The sequence below is a fragment of the Nelusetta ayraudi genome, unplaced genomic scaffold, assembly GCF_046127955.1.
Source record: "Nelusetta ayraudi isolate G7.1 ecotype Tasmania unplaced genomic scaffold, CSIRO-AGI_Nayr_v1 ptg000021l, whole genome shotgun sequence".
NCBI classification, from domain to species: Eukaryota; Metazoa; Chordata; class Actinopteri; order Tetraodontiformes; family Monacanthidae; genus Nelusetta; species Nelusetta ayraudi.
Genome location: NW_027466071.1, coordinates 3,247,267 through 3,261,223, shown reverse-complemented (window position 1 = coordinate 3,261,223; position 13,957 = coordinate 3,247,267). Strand labels below are relative to the sequence as shown.

Here is a 13,957-nt window from a genome sequence, read left to right as displayed (position 1 = left end):
ATGACCAAATCGCGTCGGTGCACACTCTTTGTCAACTCAACGTGAACGCCCTGGTGAGATTAAATCACGGGATCAAACGGCAATGCCATTAAATCAACTAAAAACGTGGCATCTGACTGACTGTGCAACATTTCTATCAGCGTCATCTATTCCTTGGCTTGAATGAGCCTAAACCCTTGTGTGACCTGGCTTCAGGCTGATAACTGATAACCGTGGATGGAACCGCAGTCATTGTTATGTTTTCCAAAGCGATGGCAATCAGCCAACCATTTGCCTGCATGAGCTGGATCCACCGGCTGCAGCACAGCAGCCTGCTGATCCTGAGAAACTGTACTGATGTAGGAATTTAGTCTACTAAGGCAAAGACACAAGGCATTCCCCTCGCTGTTTACACAGGCTGAGGCTGATGATGTCACCTTGTGCGCCCGCCTGTGTGACAGGAAAAGCAATAAACAAAAAAAAAATAAAAGGACTTTGTTCAGAATTTTACAACTAAAACAGTTGGAAGTACAATCCTATGGATACGATTATGGAAGACAGTCTCAAAAATAAATCTGCTCTATTACCTGCAGGACATGCATTGTTAAATATTCAATAAATTAATTCACAGCATTTGGTGCTTTAAACAGCAAGCTAATGTAGACTATCAAGTTACACAAGTAGACTGCGTAGCAAGTCGGTCAGGTTTAGAATGTGAAATACTGTTGCTCAGAGTGTAGACTCGCCTGCCCCACCTTAGTACAGACAAATATAGAACATAAAAGAACTCCAGACTCAGGATCTGACAAACAAATGTTTTTTGTTCAATTATTCACTGTTGACTTAATAGCATACAAAAAAACTCATTGTCCTCAATTGGTCAAGCGACGTAAGAGCAAAATCAGTGCCTTCATCGACTGATTCGTAGAATTATCAATGATGCTGAAATGAAGCTTACGCAACAAAGGCAAAGAGCTTCTCCTTTTTTTGCAAGTAACACGCACAAAAAAATAATTAAATTGCTGACTGGGCGCAAGTCATTTTAAAATAGGATGTAAACATCACGCTATGCTGGCATGCGGAATGAACATCACAACAGCAACCCGCAACAACGAGATCAACATCCGTGACGGACATGCTCGTTATCTGCATCTCTCAGCACCAAGTGTAGTCAGACAAACACAACGCAGATGTATAAAAACAGGGCTGTGACTACACACAGTCAAGTTTGGCTGGTTATTTAGGGTCCCTGGGTAGCCGTTGTCCTGTTTTCTCCAAAGAAGTTTTCAAGACACTGGCATCTGAAACAGTTTTCACCTCTTCTCTGTGGAGGTCTCTCACACCTACTTGCATCCAAAACCTTTTCGAGATCTATCGTAACTGTCACAAATTCCTTGGGCAAAAGCCTAGCAATGTGAATGACGGCAAAAAGAGCTGCATTTCAAATGCAACTAACCAACTGATTGTCCAAGTTCAACATTCTTCCCACGAGCCCCCTTTCCAAACCGCGGCCCGGGGAGCAGACGACCAAACTCACATCTGTTTCTCATTATTGTCAGCGAGCATTACGCTCTACACTGCCTCGGTTGTTAACGCGGGAGATCAGTGCGATCCTCGTGGATACGCGTTACTATTCATGAAGAGGGAAAAGCACAACAGTGCCGGGGATGATCTACACAATGTAACCACTTAAACTGGGCTAGTAATGGAGCCCGTAAGTGCCAACAAGATAAGCGCGGCAGCTCGGCTGCATTTGTGCTACATGGATATCTAAGAGTGTCCTTATGCATCATGATTAGACTATTCACACAAGGCTGCAGGGGGATTAAGGTATCACTCGGCAGGCTTGTTTTAGAGATGACTAAATGCTGTTAAGCCCCGAAACACAGCAGAGCAAACAGTCGAGGTTAATAATAAGATGCACGGGCTGCAGCTTTTTTTTTTCTCTCTTTTTTTTTTAAGGAAAATAAACATTCTGCGAACCTGAAACCTAAAGTGGGGGATGCCATCTACCATAGACCCCCGGGGGGTGGGGGGGGTTTCACTGATAATTTGGATCTGGAGTGCTGACAGTTTGCCTCCCACAGAGGGAGATTGGTAAAAACTCCTTTTCATGAAATGAAAGACGAGGTTGTCAAACAGATTCTCAGTTTTGCTTTCATTGAATTAATTTATCACAATGCAGTTTGACATTTGGGTCTGACATTTAAAAGTACTCAGATATTTTTAAAACAATCTCTGTCACTGCAATTTTTCAGCTATGAAGTGACAACGCACTTCAGCTAAAACACTAATCCTAAAATGTAACGCACAATCCTACAATTTTCCCGTGCGCAAGACAGAAAAAACATCTTAAGTGGATTAAAGGCGGTTTTGCTATAACAAGACTCAGCAGTGGTACCGTCTTCACCTTGCTTGAACAATGAAAGAATACATCTTTTAACTAGCAAACTGTTGTGCTCTGCGGGGAAACATCTGTGTTGCTGGTTTTAAATAAAGCCACGATTACATTGATAACTGTAATTAAAAACAACGTGAAAGTTGCTTTCAACACATAGCTCTGTGCAAAACAGTCAGTGTCACCATGGTCCCAGATCAGGTTGAGACCTGAAGCTGAGCGTCAGCGGGCCGATTTCCTCCTTCTCAAAACAATCTCTGATGCAAGAACTACATTTTATGGGTCAGCTGAAACAGAATTCCACAGAGTTCGTCCCCCAATCTCTTCATCTGGTCTGCTGAAGCTGAAACCAGTATTGGCCGCTATATTAGCATATGCCAATACCCACATAGATCCTGCACACAGCTGTGAACCTTTTCAGGCATGTCCATCACTTTATCTCTCCAGGTCGAGGGGGCCACAAAATAAAACATTTACTTACACATTATCTGGAGAGCTAATCAGATAATTGCCAGCTCCACTGCTGATGGGAAAATCCAAATCAATAACACTCAGCGGATCAACAGCTTTGCTCCAAACCACCACCATGTAACAGCATAGAAGACCATGGAGAGGGGGGGGGGGGGGGGGGGAACACAACCCAGTCATCCTTTTGGATGAACAAAACCACCACCACACGCTGACTCGATAAAGATGGACTGATAACACAAGTCGGGATGGTTTGATAGATAAATGTCGAACTGTCCCTTTAGTGGAGAGTTTAGGTAAAGGGCAACGGGAGGTGGCGCAGTCCGAGTCGATGCACAAGACAAACCAGAGCCGCATCGGGACAAACGCACCAAGCAGCACGACTGACACCAAGAGTTAGTAAGCGACCAATAACGCATGGCAACGGGATTTTATTGCCGATTAGACATATATCCGCTTTCTATACGTAGTCGAAAACGCCCTGATTGAATGCCATGCCCGGTGACACTCGGGAGATCTGACCCTCCATCCACCCCCCTGTGCTAATGTTAGCGATTAGCCGGAGGTTAACGCAGAAAACTGGCCATCTAGCAACTTCAAAACAAGTCCAACACAAGGTGGTGAGCTAATAAATACATATTAAACTATAAAAACGGAGTGTTAGGGTAGTCGCTGGACGGGAGGGGGGGGGAAATGCCTTTTTTCCTCCCATGGGAGCTTAGTTTTTGGAATATTTCCCATCTCTTGCGTCGTTTAAATGGGGGGAAAACAAGCGAAACGGGTGGATATTGACCGAAACATAAGCCTCCGCGAAAATAGCGAAAATGACACATATATACACACGCACGCACGCACGCGCGCGCGCACACACACACCGTGAGACTTAACAGGAGTTGAAGGCTCCCGAGTTCGTGCACTTTAATTTAGAAATGGGTGGACGTCAACGTTAATGCGTCAACGCTGCCGTTGCTAACGTTCGCAGCCGCAGGATTTGATTCGGCGGTTATCAGCTTCCCCCCGGGGGAGAGGAGATGAAACCCGGCCGGCTCAGCCTGACTCGGCCCTGATACTACGGAAAGAGGAGGAGGAGGTGGAGGAGGAGGAAGAAAAAGACACCTTTCCCACTGCGACGAGCTAACACTAGCCGAGCGGCGCTAGCCTCGCATGCCAAGAGGCTGAGGAATACTTAGCTTCAGCGCTAGCACCACCCAGCTCGGTTCGGGAGCAAAAGGGGGCTCAGAATCACCACATATTAGACTTTTCCTTCCACTACACGGGCCTCCTTTTTGCATTTGTTTTTTAAAGCCCGGATTCCCTTAACCCAGGATAGCGTGTCTGGGTTTAGAGCAGGGGGAAAAGCCTGCTAGCGGAGCTAATGAAGTCCCAATCCCAGTCCCAGATACTACATTCCCCGACCCACCTAATAACATGGTCGCTCCCACATCCACATACCACGGAAAAGAGGAGAAAGCATTCCCTTATTACGAGGCACAAAAACTCATTTTTGGCAATCCACAACGCGCGTCCATGAGTGTCTCCCGGTGATATATATCCCAAGTCAGGCTCAGCTGAAGGCGTACTCCGCTGCACTTCCCCACCACGGCTGGTTATCCAGTATTTTGAGTGTATTTTGGTGTCGTCGGTGTGGTATGCGCTGTAAGCCGAAACCTGCTCTCGGCTCCGCTCAGCTCCCTCCCCTCAGCAGCACTGCCAGCAGTAATGGCGACTCTCTCTCTCTCTCTCTCTCTCTCTCTCTCCCTCTCTCTCTCTCTCCCTCTCTCCCTCTCTCTCTCTCTCTCTCTCTCTCTCTCTCTCCCTCTCCCTCTCTCTCTCTCTCTGTATCGATCACGATAGCTATTAATGCAAAAAAAAAAAAAAATTGTATTTCAAAGTAACTCCACTGTCCCTTTCAACACACAAAATCATTGTTAAATGTCAAAGGGCGTTCGAAAAATGTTTGTTCCCTGCAGAACTTGTAACACGCGTAAGTCATCTTTCCACCTGTGTAACTAACCAAAAGGTCCACGCAAACGTTTACAACGCGCTTATACATTGTTTGATGTTCTACGGGAGGCATTTTTTTTAACCGCTAGGGGGCCCATGACAGCAAATAAATGAAAACAAATTGAATTATTCCCTCCTTCTAAAATCATTTCTGTATGCACAGCAGCAAAAACAATCAACTACGATACTTGTAAGTCTATTTACACTTTGAAGCAATTGTAGCTACCAATATCATCTATTTATATACTTACATATATTTGAATATTTATATATATGCACATATATTTATGTCTTTCTAATTTGTTTATTTTCATTTATTCATTTATATTCATATTTATATCGACATCTATATAATGACAGCTTTGTAATTATTTGACATTCAGCCTGCGGCTCACTCTGGCCTGTCTGCCCCTCTGACTAACCACTATCTCCATCTCCCTCTCCCATTCTTCAATTTTGAATTTCCTTTTCACCCCAACTGGTCAAAGCAGATGAGCGCCCTGCGGCTCTGCCCGAGGTTTCTTCCTGCAGGGGAGTTCCTGAACACTGTCGCACCTCGCTTGCTCCGGAGGGTTTCGGTTGTTTTTCTCTTGATTGTGAGAGCAAGAAATTTAACCAGTTGGGCGCCTTTCCTCAACATCTCGGCTGAGTGTTTTCAAGAAGGAGCTCTAGTAGTAATACGCCATTTTGCTTGATCCCATGCAAAATGGCATGGGATCGGGGACGTGCAAAGTTGTTTTAACTTTGCACGTGTTTGGAAGGGGGTTAAAAGAATGCAGCTGTGAGGCAGTGGGTGGAATAAACATCTGGCTGGGGATGTTGTTCGAGTATGAGGACCCTCTGTGATTTTACCATTTCGAGGTGTTTTAGAACACACTTTCCCAAAAGCTGAACAACCAAAACAAGTTCATGAGTTCAGTGACAACAGGCTGGAGACGCACTCTACAAGATAATTCCACATCGCACAGGATCTTGGAATCAAGATGACGTAATTTTCTATATTCTGCAGCAGAACAAAACAATGGCCTTTGCATGAATGTTGTTTGCATGAATTGGTGTTTTTTTTTGCACATCTTGTCATGTCATCATGGAATATTCATGCAGGTCTCAAACTGCGTGTCTCACAACTTCAAGGCAGTGAAATAATTTTGAAAAATATTCTCTTTCTTCTGTCTTTTATCACTCTCTTCTTTGTATAACAGTCTTTTCCATTCTGTTTATAGTAATATTTAATAAATAGCTCATTGCACGGCTTCTGTACTTCCTTTCAGTAATCCTCTTTACAGACATGAATATCATGTTGGCAAAGCACCAAATAAAAATTAAAATGTGCTCGCTCACGCTGCCTCACTCACCCTCTTTGTGATGTAGTCATGTTGATTTCTTTTTTTTTTTTCTTCCTCCATGAAAATTGTTCAATTATGAATGATTTTCCTGTGAAAAGCAAATTTACTCAGTGGGGACTATAGCTTCTGAGTGCACCTAGTCTGAGTAATTATGATCAAGTGTCCTCCGCGTTCACAGTGAAATGGTAAAAATAGTTCATTTCTCTCCTGGATCCCAGTGCTACCGATTCTATTTTTATCTCGCATGGCCGACAGTGTGCGATGTTATTGATAGAAATCAAAAGAAACAACGCACCAGCTGTTAGGTGACGGCGGGGCTCAGTCAAAAGCCCTCATTTATATTTCAGCTGTCCTAGGCTGCAGATCAATATGGGCTGCTGGTTCCAGAGAATTCCCTCGAGAGCAATGCTGTGTTAATGAGCTTCAGAACCTCAGAGAGAGAGCACACTCATCCTAGATATGAGAGAGCAAACTCTGTAGGGGAGGGTCCGATAGTCTAAAATTAACTCAGCGCAAAGTGAAATTAAAAGGCATTGTTTAATCCAATCTGCTGACGATAATCTTTATAAATAAATAAGGGCAAAGTTTGTCTCTTTAAGTGAAAGACTTTGGATAAAATTTGAGATGCTTCAGAACACAATGGAGGTTCTGCGACAAAGATGATTGGTAAGTTTGGGTTGACTGTGTCACAATTAAAAAGTGAGGCTCTCCGCCACTTTCCAGCGATGATGTAACAGTCCCACAGGGACACTTCTGTCAGAGGGGACCAATTTGTAGTGCAGGCCATGCTGCACGGTCGCCCACAGGACAGATATTTCAAAGGGGAACAGGACGTGCCTGAGTAGGTTCTGAGCCTGTATGTCCCCGTAGTCCTTCAAATGTTGCCCACGATTTAGTTTGCATTGATCTTTTGAAATAAAGGCTAAAAAGGAAGGTTTGTTTTTTGTTTGTTTTTTGTTTTCTTGTTGTTTTGTCTCCGCAGTTTCGTAAAGTGTCCCAATTGTTTGGCAGTCAATTGTTAAATCATTTATCTTTCAAAACATGTGAAAATCATGAGCTGGTCTGAAAGGTATTCTTTACCTGGTACATTTTCCTCAGTGAAACTGCTTATTCCTTCAGACAGACGGTGCTAATGTTGATATCCTTAACAGGGAAAATGTCAGATCCGTTGAGGTTATCAACACATGGGCATGTGTTTAAATATGTACACTACCAGTCAAAGGTTTGGACACACCTTCTTGTTTAAGGTTTTTCTTTCATTTTACATGACTATTTACATTGTGGATCCTCACTGAGGGCATCGAAGCTATGAAGGAACAGAAAAGAAGGTGAAGTAACTCAAACACATCTTATATTTTATATTCTTCCAAGTAGCCCCCTTTCATAGAAGGCATATTTGTGCTTTCTAACATTTTTCCTTTGCAACATAACTCCATATATCTTGCTCACATATTAGAAGTCCTCCATATGTATATAAAGAAAAGATCGCATGAGGAGGTGTGTGTATATGAATAGACATTGCAGATAATTAATGTGTCTTCCACAGCAGGACGAGGAGGAGCAGAAGTTGCTTCCTGTGTTTGGAAGCACAGTTTTCACTCTTTATGTTGCAGTGAAAAGTGTTGCAATACAGTACTCTCACTGGGAAGGTTATTCGAAGGGTATTTGTGGCATTTGTGCCATTAAAGTGACTGTCACAGACACCCCCCTGCTGTTCCCAATGCACCATCAGCACCTCAGGATTCTTACTTATTTATTTTTTTTATTTTTTTACTTTCCGCCTCCACAGCTCTCTAGTATGCAAAAATCCTGATTGCTGTTCTTAGCTTTTCTCTTCGCTCAGCATGTAAACACTCCATTCAGTTCTATCTTTGTCCCATGCCTTTTGGTGCAGCCTACTGTAACACAACCCTGTCAAAATAGGCCAAACTGCAGCAGTACAGGTGCACAACAAGCAGAGGAAGGAGACAAAGAAGCTGGCTTCACTCTTGTTGCTCTCTGAAACCTCTGCTGACATCATTGCCCCGAGGAAGGCAGGAGAAAGAGGCCAGTTCGGTTAAAAGAAAGCAGCTTAGTTTTAGGTGCCCCCCTTCAATCTAGCAGAAAGATAGTTCAAGTTAAAAAGACAGCCTAACATTCTTCAACAGAGATCCTACAGCGGGACAGCTAGGTTGCCGACATCGTTTTTCTTTAACTTACACATTCAGTTTATCATAGCTGTGGGTTGGACTGTTTCCCTTTGATTCTCTGACCGTGGGGTATTTCATCAGAAGCAAAACTCGAGCAAAGATTTCAAACGTAAAGGACTCGTAGTTTATGAGAACTTGAAAGGTTCTGCAGCAACAGAGGAGGCATAACATTAGCAAAGTAACCACCACTTACTTTAACTACACTGTCTGCTTTAAACAAGTCCTTCACTGGCCTTTGTAATCTTTGTTTGCACCTTAAACAGCAAGAGCCTCCGCTTCAGTGAGGTTGCCTGAATGACCAGAAGCAAAGCAACTGTGATGGAAAGAATTGTATGTGTTTAATGTTTTGTTTGGACGAAAATAAAATAATTGGTGTTTTTGTTGTTGTGGTATTTTCTATTTTTGATGCCTGTAGCCTTTTGGTAGAGCATCCACGTTGAGACAGAGGGGTCGTGGGTCTGGTTATAAACACTATAAACCTGGAACAGAGAGCCTCCGTACTCTGCACCCATCATCAAGGGTTGGACTTGGAGGGTTTCAACACCAAATGGTTAAAAGTTGACATGAAAGTTGAATTTATTTCTATCATTTATAATACAATAATAAATGGGAAGAAAACTTGCATGCCCTGTTTCGTCGGAAGGCATGGTGGCAACCTTTAGGTGGGATTAACTACAGAGACTCCATCGTCATGAAGAGCTGCAGTTAATATTCTTGGCTATCATCGGGCCTATGAAAACCACTTGAGTCCCTGAAATATAATCCTGCCTGCTTATTCAAAGCATGAAGAGAACTTGTAACGAGCTTGCCTCCACCATGACGACAGTTTAGGCATTGAGAGCAATATTCCTGGCCAACACATTAGTGTCCATTAGCATTTGAAATGAAGCCCTCTCTGCCAAATTGTGAAGCAAAAAAAATGCCTAAGTGCATTTTCTGTATACATGATCAGCTTGATGGGCTGTGGGATTGTTTTATATTCAGTGGTTAAGTGTCATCCTCCGGTCCATAAACCTTCCTGCCCGTTCGCATGCGTGCCTCAAGTGTTAATCACAACCGACTTTTACGACTTAATAATTGCGAGTACACACCATTCTGTCTGTGTCTCAATGGGTAATATAAGGCAGCACCCCTGCAAGGTGAGGTACTTCCAAAGTCAAACAACTTCCATCGAAGTGACTTTAAAAAGAGACCATCGTCCTTGTACCATAAATCTCCAAATTGTCCTTGTTAGTGGGATCCTACTTCCACTGAAGGGATCATCAGCATATTTGATGACCCTGTCGTAAGGGTCTGGGTGCCTGCCTGCGTTTTATCCAAAGCATTTTCTCATTTCAGGGGAACTTTAGGTTCGACGTATTCTGGAAGCTGGTCTAACATGGCCAAGATTAAAGAGTATTTATATATATTTTTCTAATTTGGATACATTTCAGAATAATAGTTTCAATCAATGTGTATACATCTGGTATACCAGATATACTCCAAATCAATCCTTTTGATTTTTCTGAAAAATTCATTTGAAATAATCACTTGGAAGGTAATCAGGTCAAACAACACCCATCTATTCAATTAGTATTCAAACTGCGCTTTCTAACCATCCCTTTGTCAAGGCAATGAGTAAAACTGCCAAGAACAGTCTTCAGTCTTGGTCCTTGTTGTTCTATCAGTGTGGAACTGTCACTACTGCAGCGTTCTTCCTTTTGTTTTTGGCAGAAACTAGTCTCACAGTTGCTTCCAGGCTTCATAAGCAAAAGGAGCAAAATCTTAGGGACCTAGTTGCAATGCAGGGAGTCTTTGCGTATATTGTAACACGTTTATAATACCCTGGACCATAAAATTGACTAGCTGAGGCTGAAAATGTTTTTCAGAGGTGAGAATAATGAGAGTAGTGCAATTTGTGTTGTGAATTATGAAGAATCGGAACTCGCTGTGGGTTTTAAACTCGCTGTGAGGTATGTCACGCTGAAAGTCGAGTTGAGTGACATTTCCACAAAAAAAGGGCTTCAAACGTAAAACAAAATGAAACCGTCCTCCTGCAGGTGGAACAGCGAGAGATCCTCCTCTCAGTTTAAAGATTCATCGTGTGATGATACCCTGGCCGACTCCTCACCCTGAACCCGCGGCGTGTCTGCCCCTTGAGCCAAAAAGCAAAAAGCAAGATGAAAAACCTCAAAGGCTCAACACACCAGCATCGATGGCAAAGAGAGAACCTCCCTTCTCTTCCCTCCAACACGTCACTCAAAAGCTACACATACGTGCTTACATGAAATAATGTTTTCTTTTCTTTTGTTTTGTTTTTCTTGAGAAAACCTTCTTAAAAACCCACTCAGACAGCGACGGCCCGAGGGTGGGAGAGCTCCGAGAACGGCACGGCGCCGGGCTGAGAGGATGCCGCGTCCTCTGCCTCCAGCTCTGAGCGGTGTGTCAGCTCCCAAAGCGAACCGGGTCAGCTGCCGTTTCATAAACCGCTGGCCTGCATGCAAGTCCATCTCCTGCAAGAATTTTCCTCATAACGTTCCACCCTAAGTTTACTTTGGATGTGCATTTGAGGAAGATCAGAGCCACATGAGAGCAGTCATTTTTTATTTTTTTTTTGGAATCTCCCCCTCCCGCTCCCCGGGGAATATTCTTTAATACACGCTATGCAACTTATTATTGGGAAATCGAGCTATTAAGCAATGAAAACGAGATTAATATAATATCATATAATGTCAACATCTTTTTCTCATCTCTGTGTTTCATACTCGTCTAAACTGTGCCACTAACGGAGGAAAAATGTGAGCCTCACCCTCAGTTTCTAGGGTGGGTTATGAATGCAACTGACATCTTGGATTAGCTTTGATGTTCGTCATCTCAGCTCACAAATTGAGACATGGATATTTATGAGACACTGCAAATTTTATTTTGTCCTGACTTAAAAAGAAACTTGTTCTGCCGAGAGCACACAAAAAGGACAGAGGATTATCCTCGGTAACTGGGTCAGAAAAAGCAAGTTTTGCAAATTTACTTTTAAATCATTTTCTGCCAAAAGCGCCACTTTTTCAGTTTCACGACGAGGCGAACGTTGGTGACGCAAAGCAGACGCCTCCGCGCTGTCGATGGATGTGATTTAAGACGGCCATTCAAACCGTCCGTTCCTTGGCCGTGTGGAGATGAAACTGTTTTGATTTTATGTTTGTTTTTATTGTTTGTAATGTTCACCGTTTGCCGGCTGTCTAGGGCGAATCTTCTGTGCAAAAGAGGTTTTTCATCTCAATGGGAATTTTACCTTGTTGGAAAAGTAAAGGTTACATAAAAAAAAAACATAAAATAACACGGGAGGTGGATGCAGCGATTGCATCTTGGAATCCGTGTTGTGTCTTGCGTTTTTATGAATAAAAACACAAGTGGGGTCATACTGACAGAATTTGATGAGGTCCCTCAGTAAAATATGTTGCTGAAGACATTTGTCACAATCTTAATAAGGATAATGTATCATAGAGATATACAGTATATTGTGTTCTATATAGCAAATCTGTCAACTTGTCTGTACAGCCATGTGAAATAGGCTCACATGCCAGATGGCTCCTTCCCAAATTCAGTTTATTTCACCCATCCATCTGGGAAACCGCCCGCTGAAAATGTCTAAGGAGGGAAGATCCCCTTCGAAAAAAAATCTTTCACTTTGTGACAAACCCACAACTCATAGTTTCTCACGGTTGGTGCGAGGCACAACGTTTCACGCCACCGCCACACGACCACCCCTAATGTACTTTGGGCTTTGACAAGACTGTAAAGTCGGCCCATAATAAAGCAAAAGCCTCTTGCGTCCTGTTGTCATCCCAACTGAGAGCAGCAATGAAAGCTGAAGTGAGAATGACACTCATAATAGCAATTATGGCAGGACCACTGGTCTCGAAACCGCACTATTAAAGTATTGCTCTGTGAGGCAACAGCAGTGGAATTAATTAAGATGATCTTGAACAATAATAAGGAGCTCCTCAGAGTTTCCCTTTTTTTCTTTGTCCGTCCTCTATTCATGCTCTGAATGAAACGATGAAGGAGACTTGTGTGAGATAATCCTCCTTGAAGGCCTCCTTCAGTCAACTCATGCCCGCGTGCGCTTTAGAAAGCGGCCCAAGCCGGTCTATTGTGTCTGGGTGTGTGCTCAGCTGGGACAGCTATAGTACCAAGCCCCAGCAGGAAGAAGCAGGAAGCTGTCTGAGTATTTATATCTCCCTCCACTGCAACAATACGGAGCTGTGAACGTGCCAGCAAGTCCAGCAGGATCTCACACTGACTCACCGCCAACCGCCGCAAGACTCTGAACCCGTTCCCGGCTTTGGTTTCGGTGTTGTGGAGGCATAAAGAGCTGCCAAAGTGTTGCTGAGCATTTATTATTATTGTTACTATCGTTATCGTTATTTTTATCACTAGTAATGGGAGGCCGTCGGGGACAGCAAGGCCTTCTCTGCTGGAGTCAACATACTCAGAAATGTTACATTTTCTCCCATAAAGATGATGATAAAGTTACTCTCCGTGTGCCTCGACGTACTGAATTGGCTTCGCTTCATCTGCATCTGTGTCCTAACAATTTTAACTCGGCGGACAGGAAAATAAAAACTCCAGACACAAGTCCGGGTGGCACAACATTCCCAGACTTTTACCCGTGGCTGGAAATATTCAGCTACGTGTCTTAGAAGCACTTCCATGATGCGCTCTGGATGATTCAGTGCCCAGCGTGAACTTTGAACTCGGGGTCCGATAAAAACAATAAAACCGAGCTTGTGTGTTGTGCAATGTTCACTCGCGCCTTTTCTTCGCCCAGGTCCCCGCCCTGAAACATGGCGTCTGCCCAGCGTGCCAAGTGTAAATGCAAAGCGTGCAGGCGCTACAGTAAAACCTCTCCAGGGCAGCGATGAACGTTTCATCAGCGCACAACTTCCCCTCTTTAAAGCCGAAACCCTGCAGTCATATGCAAAGCAGGCTGGATAGATGTCGGCCGAGCTGCGAGCGACGGCGCAGCAGACTGTGGTTGATTTTCCTGAGGTTAAAGTCTGCCAGTGACACAGAGCTGTAAATTCCACAGTGAGATAACAGCGCTCCCTTTTTATGAGGCACAGTTCCCCCATCTGAATCCTATGAAAGCGTGACACTATTGTAATGTATCGAGGGTGGTTTAATCAAGACGGGGTTTTGTGCCGTCATCAGATTGAAACTATTCAGTTTATATGTTAAAAGCTGCCATATATTTTTTACATCCTATACATTTTTACACGAGCAGGAAATAATTCATCTTACCGGGGGATTGGGGGCTGCCTAGAATAAGTAAGTTCCCAAAATGCCTCTCTGTCTGCAGCCCCCACCAAAAGGGTGTAACTGCTTTCTTTGATTCAGCAGTTTCCTGCAAACCAGATGAAGAGGACTTTCTCATTTTCTGGCAGCAAACCAGCGTGACCTAGTCATTGTCTGAGGCAGCGGCAAATGTGTCCTTGCTGAATTGTTTGCCACAAAAAAAAAACCCTCACAATTATATTCAGCCTTTGCCAGAATTGTCCCACTTTGCATGTGTGATTCAAGAGAGGAGCTCTTTG

General features: G+C 43.6%; 1 protein-coding gene across 3 annotated transcripts in view; it reads right to left on the bottom strand.

The window, feature by feature from the left end:
• arhgap5 (Rho GTPase activating protein 5) overlaps positions 1-4,566 on the bottom strand; it is a 42,581-nt gene extending 38,015 nt beyond the window's left edge. The window contains exon 1 of one of the 3 annotated variants that reach the window (XM_076027710.1): positions 4,249-4,566. The gene's annotated coding sequence lies outside the window, so the exon portion shown is untranslated. The remainder of the gene's footprint in view (positions 1-4,248) is intronic. The other 2 variants (XM_076027711.1, XM_076027712.1) reach the window with 2 other exon arrangements.
• Positions 4,567-13,957: the final 9,391 nt, after the last annotated feature.